The 11,038-nt window shown below is 43.4% G+C and overlaps 17 non-coding genes across 17 annotated transcripts; all 17 read right to left on the bottom strand.

The window, feature by feature from the left end:
- Positions 1–468: 468 nt before the first annotated feature.
- TRNAK-UUU (transfer RNA lysine (anticodon UUU)) lies at positions 469–541 on the bottom strand. The gene has a single exon. It is a non-coding gene; the product is annotated as a tRNA-Lys (tRNA).
- A 581-nt stretch (positions 542–1,122) lies between these two features.
- TRNAK-UUU (transfer RNA lysine (anticodon UUU)) lies at positions 1,123–1,195 on the bottom strand. The gene has a single exon. It is a non-coding gene; the product is annotated as a tRNA-Lys (tRNA).
- Positions 1,196–1,776: 581 nt separating this feature from the next.
- On the bottom strand, positions 1,777–1,849 carry TRNAK-UUU (transfer RNA lysine (anticodon UUU)). Its single transcript has one exon. It is a non-coding gene; the product is annotated as a tRNA-Lys (tRNA).
- A 581-nt stretch (positions 1,850–2,430) lies between these two features.
- TRNAK-UUU (transfer RNA lysine (anticodon UUU)) lies at positions 2,431–2,503 on the bottom strand. The gene has a single exon. It is a non-coding gene; the product is annotated as a tRNA-Lys (tRNA).
- A 581-nt stretch (positions 2,504–3,084) lies between these two features.
- TRNAK-UUU (transfer RNA lysine (anticodon UUU)) lies at positions 3,085–3,157 on the bottom strand. Its single transcript has one exon. It is a non-coding gene; the product is annotated as a tRNA-Lys (tRNA).
- A 581-nt stretch (positions 3,158–3,738) lies between these two features.
- TRNAK-UUU (transfer RNA lysine (anticodon UUU)) lies at positions 3,739–3,811 on the bottom strand. Its single transcript has one exon. It is a non-coding gene; the product is annotated as a tRNA-Lys (tRNA).
- Positions 3,812–4,392: 581 nt separating this feature from the next.
- Positions 4,393–4,465, bottom strand: TRNAK-UUU (transfer RNA lysine (anticodon UUU)). Its single transcript has one exon. It is a non-coding gene; the product is annotated as a tRNA-Lys (tRNA).
- Positions 4,466–5,046: 581 nt separating this feature from the next.
- On the bottom strand, positions 5,047–5,119 carry TRNAK-UUU (transfer RNA lysine (anticodon UUU)). Its single transcript has one exon. It is a non-coding gene; the product is annotated as a tRNA-Lys (tRNA).
- A 581-nt stretch (positions 5,120–5,700) lies between these two features.
- On the bottom strand, positions 5,701–5,773 carry TRNAK-UUU (transfer RNA lysine (anticodon UUU)). Its single transcript has one exon. It is a non-coding gene; the product is annotated as a tRNA-Lys (tRNA).
- A 581-nt stretch (positions 5,774–6,354) lies between these two features.
- TRNAK-UUU (transfer RNA lysine (anticodon UUU)) lies at positions 6,355–6,427 on the bottom strand. The gene has a single exon. It is a non-coding gene; the product is annotated as a tRNA-Lys (tRNA).
- Positions 6,428–7,008: 581 nt separating this feature from the next.
- TRNAK-UUU (transfer RNA lysine (anticodon UUU)) lies at positions 7,009–7,081 on the bottom strand. Its single transcript has one exon. It is a non-coding gene; the product is annotated as a tRNA-Lys (tRNA).
- Positions 7,082–7,662: 581 nt separating this feature from the next.
- TRNAK-UUU (transfer RNA lysine (anticodon UUU)) lies at positions 7,663–7,735 on the bottom strand. Its single transcript has one exon. It is a non-coding gene; the product is annotated as a tRNA-Lys (tRNA).
- A 581-nt stretch (positions 7,736–8,316) lies between these two features.
- TRNAK-UUU (transfer RNA lysine (anticodon UUU)) lies at positions 8,317–8,389 on the bottom strand. Its single transcript has one exon. It is a non-coding gene; the product is annotated as a tRNA-Lys (tRNA).
- A 581-nt stretch (positions 8,390–8,970) lies between these two features.
- Positions 8,971–9,043, bottom strand: TRNAK-UUU (transfer RNA lysine (anticodon UUU)). Its single transcript has one exon. It is a non-coding gene; the product is annotated as a tRNA-Lys (tRNA).
- Positions 9,044–9,624: 581 nt separating this feature from the next.
- TRNAK-UUU (transfer RNA lysine (anticodon UUU)) lies at positions 9,625–9,697 on the bottom strand. Its single transcript has one exon. It is a non-coding gene; the product is annotated as a tRNA-Lys (tRNA).
- Positions 9,698–10,278: 581 nt separating this feature from the next.
- On the bottom strand, positions 10,279–10,351 carry TRNAK-UUU (transfer RNA lysine (anticodon UUU)). The gene has a single exon. It is a non-coding gene; the product is annotated as a tRNA-Lys (tRNA).
- Positions 10,352–10,932: 581 nt separating this feature from the next.
- On the bottom strand, positions 10,933–11,005 carry TRNAK-UUU (transfer RNA lysine (anticodon UUU)). The gene has a single exon. It is a non-coding gene; the product is annotated as a tRNA-Lys (tRNA).
- Positions 11,006–11,038: the final 33 nt, after the last annotated feature.

The raw sequence follows: 11,038 nt of genomic DNA, 5'->3' as shown, positions 1-11,038 counted from the left end.
CCGCACACATTCTGCCACAGAAAGCAAGTGCCAGGTTATATCTCCTGGTATTCTCTATGGAGGCAAAAGTGGGGAAAAGGAGTAAGCAGCATCGTCAAAGACAATAAGAATTGGCTAAGTATAGTCAGGTGCAGCTGCAGTATTAAGCAACTGTTTAAGCTTTTTTTCCAAACTCAATTCACTGCCACACAGATCATTAGGGCTGTGTAATGTCTCACATACTTTTACAGAGAAAAAAAAAACAAGGATTCTTCAATTTCTGTGTGCGGTTTCTGAAAGACATCACAAATGCAAGTCCCCACCCACCAGCTCAGAGAAGACTGAAAGTTAGAGACAGACTCAACGGAGGGAAATAATGCTGGATACAAGTCATGTAATAACCAGAACAACGCTTAATCCTCATGCACACTCAAGAATCACCTAAGAACGAAGTCAAGGTACGTGCTAGGTTTATGGTAAAAGGCAAGGCGCCTGAACAGGGACTTGAACCCTGGACCCTCAGATTAAAAGTCTGATGCTCTACCGACTGAGCTACCCAGGCTCGTGCAGAGCAGCCCATTTAGCACATTTAGGAAGAACATCTCACTATGCATTTCGAAGAACCTTCCGAGATGTTCCTTTTTGCTTAGGACTGTACACAAACAAAACCAAAGTCCGCACACATTCTGCCACAGAAAGCAAGTGCCAGGTTATATCTCCTGGTATTCTCTATGGAGGCAAAAGTGGGGAAAAGGAGTAAGCAGCATCGTCAAAGACAATAAGAATTGGCTAAGTATAGTCAGGTGCAGCTGCAGTATTAAGCAACTGTTTAAGCTTTTTTTCCAAACTCAATTCACTGCCACACAGATCATTAGGGCTGTGTAATGTCTCACATACTTTTACAGAGAAAAACAAAACAAGGATTCTTCAATTTCTGTGTGCGGTTTCTGAAAGACATCACAAATGCAAGTCCCCACCCACCAGCTCAGAGAAGACTGAAAGTTAGAGACAGACTCAACGGAGGGAAATAATGCTGGATACAAGTCATGTAATAACCAGAACAACGCTTAATCCTCATGCACACTCAAGAATCACCTAAGAACGAAGTCAAGGTACGTGCTAGGTTTATGGTAAAAGGCAAGGCGCCTGAACAGGGACTTGAACCCTGGACCCTCAGATTAAAAGTCTGATGCTCTACCGACTGAGCTACCCAGGCTCGTGCAGAGCAGCCCATTTAGCACATTTAGGAAGAACATCTCACTATGCATTTCGAAGAACCTTCCGAGATGTTCCTTTTTGCTTAGGACTGTACACAAACAAAACCAAAGTCCGCACACATTCTGCCACAGAAAGCAAGTGCCAGGTTATATCTCCTGGTATTCTCTATGGAGGCAAAAGTGGGGAAAAGGAGTAAGCAGCATCGTCAAAGACAATAAGAATTGGCTAAGTATAGTCAGGTGCAGCTGCAGTATTAAGCAACTGTTTAAGCTTTTTTTCCAAACTCAATTCACTGCCACACAGATCATTAGGGCTGTGTAATGTCTCACATACTTTTACAGAGAAAAACAAAACAAGGATTCTTCAATTTCTGTGTGCGGTTTCTGAAAGACATCACAAATGCAAGTCCCCACCCACCAGCTCAGAGAAGACTGAAAGTTAGAGACAGACTCAACGGAGGGAAATAATGCTGGATACAAGTCATGTAATAACCAGAACAACGCTTAATCCTCATGCACACTCAAGAATCACCTAAGAACGAAGTCAAGGTACGTGCTAGGTTTATGGTAAAAGGCAAGGCGCCTGAACAGGGACTTGAACCCTGGACCCTCAGATTAAAAGTCTGATGCTCTACCGACTGAGCTACCCAGGCTCGTGCAGAGCAGCCCATTTAGCACATTTAGGAAGAACATCTCACTATGCATTTCGAAGAACCTTCCGAGATGTTCCTTTTTGCTTAGGACTGTACACAAACAAAACCAAAGTCCGCACACATTCTGCCACAGAAAGCAAGTGCCAGGTTATATCTCCTGGTATTCTCTATGGAGGCAAAAGTGGGGAAAAGGAGTAAGCAGCATCGTCAAAGACAATAAGAATTGGCTAAGTATAGTCAGGTGCAGCTGCAGTATTAAGCAACTGTTTAAGCTTTTTTTCCAAACTCAATTCACTGCCACACAGATCATTAGGGCTGTGTAATGTCTCACATACTTTTACAGAGAAAAACAAAACAAGGATTCTTCAATTTCTGTGTGCGGTTTCTGAAAGACATCACAAATGCAAGTCCCCACCCACCAGCTCAGAGAAGACTGAAAGTTAGAGACAGACTCAACGGAGGGAAATAATGCTGGATACAAGTCATGTAATAACCAGAACAACGCTTAATCCTCATGCACACTCAAGAATCACCTAAGAACGAAGTCAAGGTACGTGCTAGGTTTATGGTAAAAGGCAAGGCGCCTGAACAGGGACTTGAACCCTGGACCCTCAGATTAAAAGTCTGATGCTCTACCGACTGAGCTACCCAGGCTCGTGCAGAGCAGCCCATTTAGCACATTTAGGAAGAACATCTCACTATGCATTTCGAAGAACCTTCCGAGATGTTCCTTTTTGCTTAGGACTGTACACAAACAAAACCAAAGTCCGCACACATTCTGCCACAGAAAGCAAGTGCCAGGTTATATCTCCTGGTATTCTCTATGGAGGCAAAAGTGGGGAAAAGGAGTAAGCAGCATCGTCAAAGACAATAAGAATTGGCTAAGTATAGTCAGGTGCAGCTGCAGTATTAAGCAACTGTTTAAGCTTTTTTTCCAAACTCAATTCACTGCCACACAGATCATTAGGGCTGTGTAATGTCTCACATACTTTTACAGAGAAAAACAAAACAAGGATTCTTCAATTTCTGTGTGCGGTTTCTGAAAGACATCACAAATGCAAGTCCCCACCCACCAGCTCAGAGAAGACTGAAAGTTAGAGACAGACTCAACGGAGGGAAATAATGCTGGATACAAGTCATGTAATAACCAGAACAACGCTTAATCCTCATGCACACTCAAGAATCACCTAAGAACGAAGTCAAGGTACGTGCTAGGTTTATGGTAAAAGGCAAGGCGCCTGAACAGGGACTTGAACCCTGGACCCTCAGATTAAAAGTCTGATGCTCTACCGACTGAGCTACCCAGGCTCGTGCAGAGCAGCCCATTTAGCACATTTAGGAAGAACATCTCACTATGCATTTCGAAGAACCTTCCGAGATGTTCCTTTTTGCTTAGGACTGTACACAAACAAAACCAAAGTCCGCACACATTCTGCCACAGAAAGCAAGTGCCAGGTTATATCTCCTGGTATTCTCTATGGAGGCAAAAGTGGGGAAAAGGAGTAAGCAGCATCGTCAAAGACAATAAGAATTGGCTAAGTATAGTCAGGTGCAGCTGCAGTATTAAGCAACTGTTTAAGCTTTTTTTCCAAACTCAATTCACTGCCACACAGATCATTAGGGCTGTGTAATGTCTCACATACTTTTACAGAGAAAAACAAAACAAGGATTCTTCAATTTCTGTGTGCGGTTTCTGAAAGACATCACAAATGCAAGTCCCCACCCACCAGCTCAGAGAAGACTGAAAGTTAGAGACAGACTCAACGGAGGGAAATAATGCTGGATACAAGTCATGTAATAACCAGAACAACGCTTAATCCTCATGCACACTCAAGAATCACCTAAGAACGAAGTCAAGGTACGTGCTAGGTTTATGGTAAAAGGCAAGGCGCCTGAACAGGGACTTGAACCCTGGACCCTCAGATTAAAAGTCTGATGCTCTACCGACTGAGCTACCCAGGCTCGTGCAGAGCAGCCCATTTAGCACATTTAGGAAGAACATCTCACTATGCATTTCGAAGAACCTTCCGAGATGTTCCTTTTTGCTTAGGACTGTACACAAACAAAACCAAAGTCCGCACACATTCTGCCACAGAAAGCAAGTGCCAGGTTATATCTCCTGGTATTCTCTATGGAGGCAAAAGTGGGGAAAAGGAGTAAGCAGCATCGTCAAAGACAATAAGAATTGGCTAAGTATAGTCAGGTGCAGCTGCAGTATTAAGCAACTGTTTAAGCTTTTTTTCCAAACTCAATTCACTGCCACACAGATCATTAGGGCTGTGTAATGTCTCACATACTTTTACAGAGAAAAACAAAACAAGGATTCTTCAATTTCTGTGTGCGGTTTCTGAAAGACATCACAAATGCAAGTCCCCACCCACCAGCTCAGAGAAGACTGAAAGTTAGAGACAGACTCAACGGAGGGAAATAATGCTGGATACAAGTCATGTAATAACCAGAACAACGCTTAATCCTCATGCACACTCAAGAATCACCTAAGAACGAAGTCAAGGTACGTGCTAGGTTTATGGTAAAAGGCAAGGCGCCTGAACAGGGACTTGAACCCTGGACCCTCAGATTAAAAGTCTGATGCTCTACCGACTGAGCTACCCAGGCTCGTGCAGAGCAGCCCATTTAGCACATTTAGGAAGAACATCTCACTATGCATTTCGAAGAACCTTCCGAGATGTTCCTTTTTGCTTAGGACTGTACACAAACAAAACCAAAGTCCGCACACATTCTGCCACAGAAAGCAAGTGCCAGGTTATATCTCCTGGTATTCTCTATGGAGGCAAAAGTGGGGAAAAGGAGTAAGCAGCATCGTCAAAGACAATAAGAATTGGCTAAGTATAGTCAGGTGCAGCTGCAGTATTAAGCAACTGTTTAAGCTTTTTTTCCAAACTCAATTCACTGCCACACAGATCATTAGGGCTGTGTAATGTCTCACATACTTTTACAGAGAAAAACAAAACAAGGATTCTTCAATTTCTGTGTGCGGTTTCTGAAAGACATCACAAATGCAAGTCCCCACCCACCAGCTCAGAGAAGACTGAAAGTTAGAGACAGACTCAACGGAGGGAAATAATGCTGGATACAAGTCATGTAATAACCAGAACAACGCTTAATCCTCATGCACACTCAAGAATCACCTAAGAACGAAGTCAAGGTACGTGCTAGGTTTATGGTAAAAGGCAAGGCGCCTGAACAGGGACTTGAACCCTGGACCCTCAGATTAAAAGTCTGATGCTCTACCGACTGAGCTACCCAGGCTCGTGCAGAGCAGCCCATTTAGCACATTTAGGAAGAACATCTCACTATGCATTTCGAAGAACCTTCCGAGATGTTCCTTTTTGCTTAGGACTGTACACAAACAAAACCAAAGTCCGCACACATTCTGCCACAGAAAGCAAGTGCCAGGTTATATCTCCTGGTATTCTCTATGGAGGCAAAAGTGGGGAAAAGGAGTAAGCAGCATCGTCAAAGACAATAAGAATTGGCTAAGTATAGTCAGGTGCAGCTGCAGTATTAAGCAACTGTTTAAGCTTTTTTTCCAAACTCAATTCACTGCCACACAGATCATTAGGGCTGTGTAATGTCTCACATACTTTTACAGAGAAAAACAAAACAAGGATTCTTCAATTTCTGTGTGCGGTTTCTGAAAGACATCACAAATGCAAGTCCCCACCCACCAGCTCAGAGAAGACTGAAAGTTAGAGACAGACTCAACGGAGGGAAATAATGCTGGATACAAGTCATGTAATAACCAGAACAACGCTTAATCCTCATGCACACTCAAGAATCACCTAAGAACGAAGTCAAGGTACGTGCTAGGTTTATGGTAAAAGGCAAGGCGCCTGAACAGGGACTTGAACCCTGGACCCTCAGATTAAAAGTCTGATGCTCTACCGACTGAGCTACCCAGGCTCGTGCAGAGCAGCCCATTTAGCACATTTAGGAAGAACATCTCACTATGCATTTCGAAGAACCTTCCGAGATGTTCCTTTTTGCTTAGGACTGTACACAAACAAAACCAAAGTCCGCACACATTCTGCCACAGAAAGCAAGTGCCAGGTTATATCTCCTGGTATTCTCTATGGAGGCAAAAGTGGGGAAAAGGAGTAAGCAGCATCGTCAAAGACAATAAGAATTGGCTAAGTATAGTCAGGTGCAGCTGCAGTATTAAGCAACTGTTTAAGCTTTTTTTCCAAACTCAATTCACTGCCACACAGATCATTAGGGCTGTGTAATGTCTCACATACTTTTACAGAGAAAAACAAAACAAGGATTCTTCAATTTCTGTGTGCGGTTTCTGAAAGACATCACAAATGCAAGTCCCCACCCACCAGCTCAGAGAAGACTGAAAGTTAGAGACAGACTCAACGGAGGGAAATAATGCTGGATACAAGTCATGTAATAACCAGAACAACGCTTAATCCTCATGCACACTCAAGAATCACCTAAGAACGAAGTCAAGGTACGTGCTAGGTTTATGGTAAAAGGCAAGGCGCCTGAACAGGGACTTGAACCCTGGACCCTCAGATTAAAAGTCTGATGCTCTACCGACTGAGCTACCCAGGCTCGTGCAGAGCAGCCCATTTAGCACATTTAGGAAGAACATCTCACTATGCATTTCGAAGAACCTTCCGAGATGTTCCTTTTTGCTTAGGACTGTACACAAACAAAACCAAAGTCCGCACACATTCTGCCACAGAAAGCAAGTGCCAGGTTATATCTCCTGGTATTCTCTATGGAGGCAAAAGTGGGGAAAAGGAGTAAGCAGCATCGTCAAAGACAATAAGAATTGGCTAAGTATAGTCAGGTGCAGCTGCAGTATTAAGCAACTGTTTAAGCTTTTTTTCCAAACTCAATTCACTGCCACACAGATCATTAGGGCTGTGTAATGTCTCACATACTTTTACAGAGAAAAACAAAACAAGGATTCTTCAATTTCTGTGTGCGGTTTCTGAAAGACATCACAAATGCAAGTCCCCACCCACCAGCTCAGAGAAGACTGAAAGTTAGAGACAGACTCAACGGAGGGAAATAATGCTGGATACAAGTCATGTAATAACCAGAACAACGCTTAATCCTCATGCACACTCAAGAATCACCTAAGAACGAAGTCAAGGTACGTGCTAGGTTTATGGTAAAAGGCAAGGCGCCTGAACAGGGACTTGAACCCTGGACCCTCAGATTAAAAGTCTGATGCTCTACCGACTGAGCTACCCAGGCTCGTGCAGAGCAGCCCATTTAGCACATTTAGGAAGAACATCTCACTATGCATTTCGAAGAACCTTCCGAGATGTTCCTTTTTGCTTAGGACTGTACACAAACAAAACCAAAGTCCGCACACATTCTGCCACAGAAAGCAAGTGCCAGGTTATATCTCCTGGTATTCTCTATGGAGGCAAAAGTGGGGAAAAGGAGTAAGCAGCATCGTCAAAGACAATAAGAATTGGCTAAGTATAGTCAGGTGCAGCTGCAGTATTAAGCAACTGTTTAAGCTTTTTTTCCAAACTCAATTCACTGCCACACAGATCATTAGGGCTGTGTAATGTCTCACATACTTTTACAGAGAAAAACAAAACAAGGATTCTTCAATTTCTGTGTGCGGTTTCTGAAAGACATCACAAATGCAAGTCCCCACCCACCAGCTCAGAGAAGACTGAAAGTTAGAGACAGACTCAACGGAGGGAAATAATGCTGGATACAAGTCATGTAATAACCAGAACAACGCTTAATCCTCATGCACACTCAAGAATCACCTAAGAACGAAGTCAAGGTACGTGCTAGGTTTATGGTAAAAGGCAAGGCGCCTGAACAGGGACTTGAACCCTGGACCCTCAGATTAAAAGTCTGATGCTCTACCGACTGAGCTACCCAGGCTCGTGCAGAGCAGCCCATTTAGCACATTTAGGAAGAACATCTCACTATGCATTTCGAAGAACCTTCCGAGATGTTCCTTTTTGCTTAGGACTGTACACAAACAAAACCAAAGTCCGCACACATTCTGCCACAGAAAGCAAGTGCCAGGTTATATCTCCTGGTATTCTCTATGGAGGCAAAAGTGGGGAAAAGGAGTAAGCAGCATCGTCAAAGACAATAAGAATTGGCTAAGTATAGTCAGGTGCAGCTGCAGTATTAAGCAACTGTTTAAGCTTTTTTTCCAAACTCAATTCACTGCCACACAGATCATTAGGGCTGTGTAATGTCTCACATACTTTTACAGAGAAAAACAAAACAAGGATTCTTCAATTTCTGTGTGCGGTTTCTGAAAGACATCACAAATGCAAGTCCCCACCCACCAGCTCAGAGAAGACTGAAAGTTAGAGACAGACTCAACGGAGGGAAATAATGCTGGATACAAGTCATGTAATAACCAGAACAACGCTTAATCCTCATGCACACTCAAGAATCACCTAAGAACGAAGTCAAGGTACGTGCTAGGTTTATGGTAAAAGGCAAGGCGCCTGAACAGGGACTTGAACCCTGGACCCTCAGATTAAAAGTCTGATGCTCTACCGACTGAGCTACCCAGGCTCGTGCAGAGCAGCCCATTTAGCACATTTAGGAAGAACATCTCACTATGCATTTCGAAGAACCTTCCGAGATGTTCCTTTTTGCTTAGGACTGTACACAAACAAAACCAAAGTCCGCACACATTCTGCCACAGAAAGCAAGTGCCAGGTTATATCTCCTGGTATTCTCTATGGAGGCAAAAGTGGGGAAAAGGAGTAAGCAGCATCGTCAAAGACAATAAGAATTGGCTAAGTATAGTCAGGTGCAGCTGCAGTATTAAGCAACTGTTTAAGCTTTTTTTCCAAACTCAATTCACTGCCACACAGATCATTAGGGCTGTGTAATGTCTCACATACTTTTACAGAGAAAAACAAAACAAGGATTCTTCAATTTCTGTGTGCGGTTTCTGAAAGACATCACAAATGCAAGTCCCCACCCACCAGCTCAGAGAAGACTGAAAGTTAGAGACAGACTCAACGGAGGGAAATAATGCTGGATACAAGTCATGTAATAACCAGAACAACGCTTAATCCTCATGCACACTCAAGAATCACCTAAGAACGAAGTCAAGGTACGTGCTAGGTTTATGGTAAAAGGCAAGGCGCCTGAACAGGGACTTGAACCCTGGACCCTCAGATTAAAAGTCTGATGCTCTACCGACTGAGCTACCCAGGCTCGTGCAGAGCAGCCCATTTAGCACATTTAGGAAGAACATCTCACTATGCATTTCGAAGAACCTTCCGAGATGTTCCTTTTTGCTTAGGACTGTACACAAACAAAACCAAAGTCCGCACACATTCTGCCACAGAAAGCAAGTGCCAGGTTATATCTCCTGGTATTCTCTATGGAGGCAAAAGTGGGGAAAAGGAGTAAGCAGCATCGTCAAAGACAATAAGAATTGGCTAAGTATAGTCAGGTGCAGCTGCAGTATTAAGCAACTGTTTAAGCTTTTTTTCCAAACTCAATTCACTGCCACACAGATCATTAGGGCTGTGTAATGTCTCACATACTTTTACAGAGAAAAACAAAACAAGGATTCTTCAATTTCTGTGTGCGGTTTCTGAAAGACATCACAAATGCAAGTCCCCACCCACCAGCTCAGAGAAGACTGAAAGTTAGAGACAGACTCAACGGAGGGAAATAATGCTGGATACAAGTCATGTAATAACCAGAACAACGCTTAATCCTCATGCACACTCAAGAATCACCTAAGAACGAAGTCAAGGTACGTGCTAGGTTTATGGTAAAAGGCAAGGCGCCTGAACAGGGACTTGAACCCTGGACCCTCAGATTAAAAGTCTGATGCTCTACCGACTGAGCTACCCAGGCTCGTGCAGAGCAGCCCATTTAGCACATTTAGGAAGAACATCTCACTATGCATTTCGAAGAACCTTCCGAGATGTTCCTTTTTGCTTAGGACTGTACACAAACAAAACCAAAGTCCGCACACATTCTGCCACAGAAAGCAAGTGCCAGGTTATATCTCCTGGTATTCTCTATGGAGGCAAAAGTGGGGAAAAGGAGTAAGCAGCATCGTCAAAGACAATAAGAATTGGCTAAGTATAGTCAGGTGCAGCTGCAGTATTAAGCAACTGTTTAAGCTTTTTTTCCAAACTCAATTCACTGCCACACAGATCATTAGGGCTGTGTAATGTCTCACATACTTTTACAGAGAAAAACAAAACAAGGATTCTTCAATTTCTGTGTGCGGTTTCTGAAAGACATCACAAATGCAAGTCCCCACCCACCAGCTCAGAGAAGACTGAAAGTTAGAGACAGACTCAACGGAGGGAAATAATGCTGGATACAAGTCATGTAATAACCAGAACAACGCTTAATCCTCATGCACACTCAAGAATCACCTAAGAACGAAGTCAAGGTACGTGCTAGGTTTATGGTAAAAGGCAAGGCGCCTGAACAGGGACTTGAACCCTGGACCCTCAGATTAAAAGTCTGATGCTCTACCGACTGAGCTACCCAGGCTCGTGCAGAGCAGCCCATTTAGCACATTTAGGAAGAACATCTCACTATGCATTTCGAAGAACCTTCCGAGATGTTCCTTTTTGCTTAGGACTGTACACAAACAAAACCAAAGTCCGCACACATTCTGCCACAGAAAGCAAGTGCCAGGTTATATCTCCTGGTATTCTCTATGGAGGCAAAAGTGGGGAAAAGGAGTAAGCAGCATCGTCAAAGACAATAAGAATTGGCTAAGTATAGTCAGGTGCAGCTGCAGTATTAAGCAACTGTTTAAGCTTTTTTTCCAAACTCAATTCACTGCCACACAGATCATTAGGGCTGTGTAATGTCTCACATACTTTTACAGAGAAAAACAAAACAAGGATTCTTCAATTTCTGTGTGCGGTTTCTGAAAGACATCACAAATGCAAGTCCCCACCCACCAGCTCAGAGAAGACTGAAAGTTAGAGACAGACTCAACGGAGGGAAATAATGCTGGATACAAGTCATGTAATAACCAGAACAACGCTTAATCCTCATGCACACTCAAGAATCACCTAAGAACGAAGTCAAGGTACGTGCTAGGTTTATGGTAAAAGGCAAGGCGCCTGAACAGGGACTTGAACCCTGGACCCTCAGATTAAAAGTCTGATGCTCTACCGACTGAGCTACCCAGGCTCGTGCAGAGCAGCCCATTTAGCACATTTAGGA

This window comes from Anomaloglossus baeobatrachus, chromosome 1 (genome assembly GCF_048569485.1).
Source record: "Anomaloglossus baeobatrachus isolate aAnoBae1 chromosome 1, aAnoBae1.hap1, whole genome shotgun sequence".
In the NCBI taxonomy this organism is placed as follows: domain Eukaryota; kingdom Metazoa; phylum Chordata; class Amphibia; order Anura; family Aromobatidae; genus Anomaloglossus; species Anomaloglossus baeobatrachus.
Note: the sequence above shows the minus strand (reverse complement) of the source record. Positions and strands in the feature narration are given on the sequence as shown.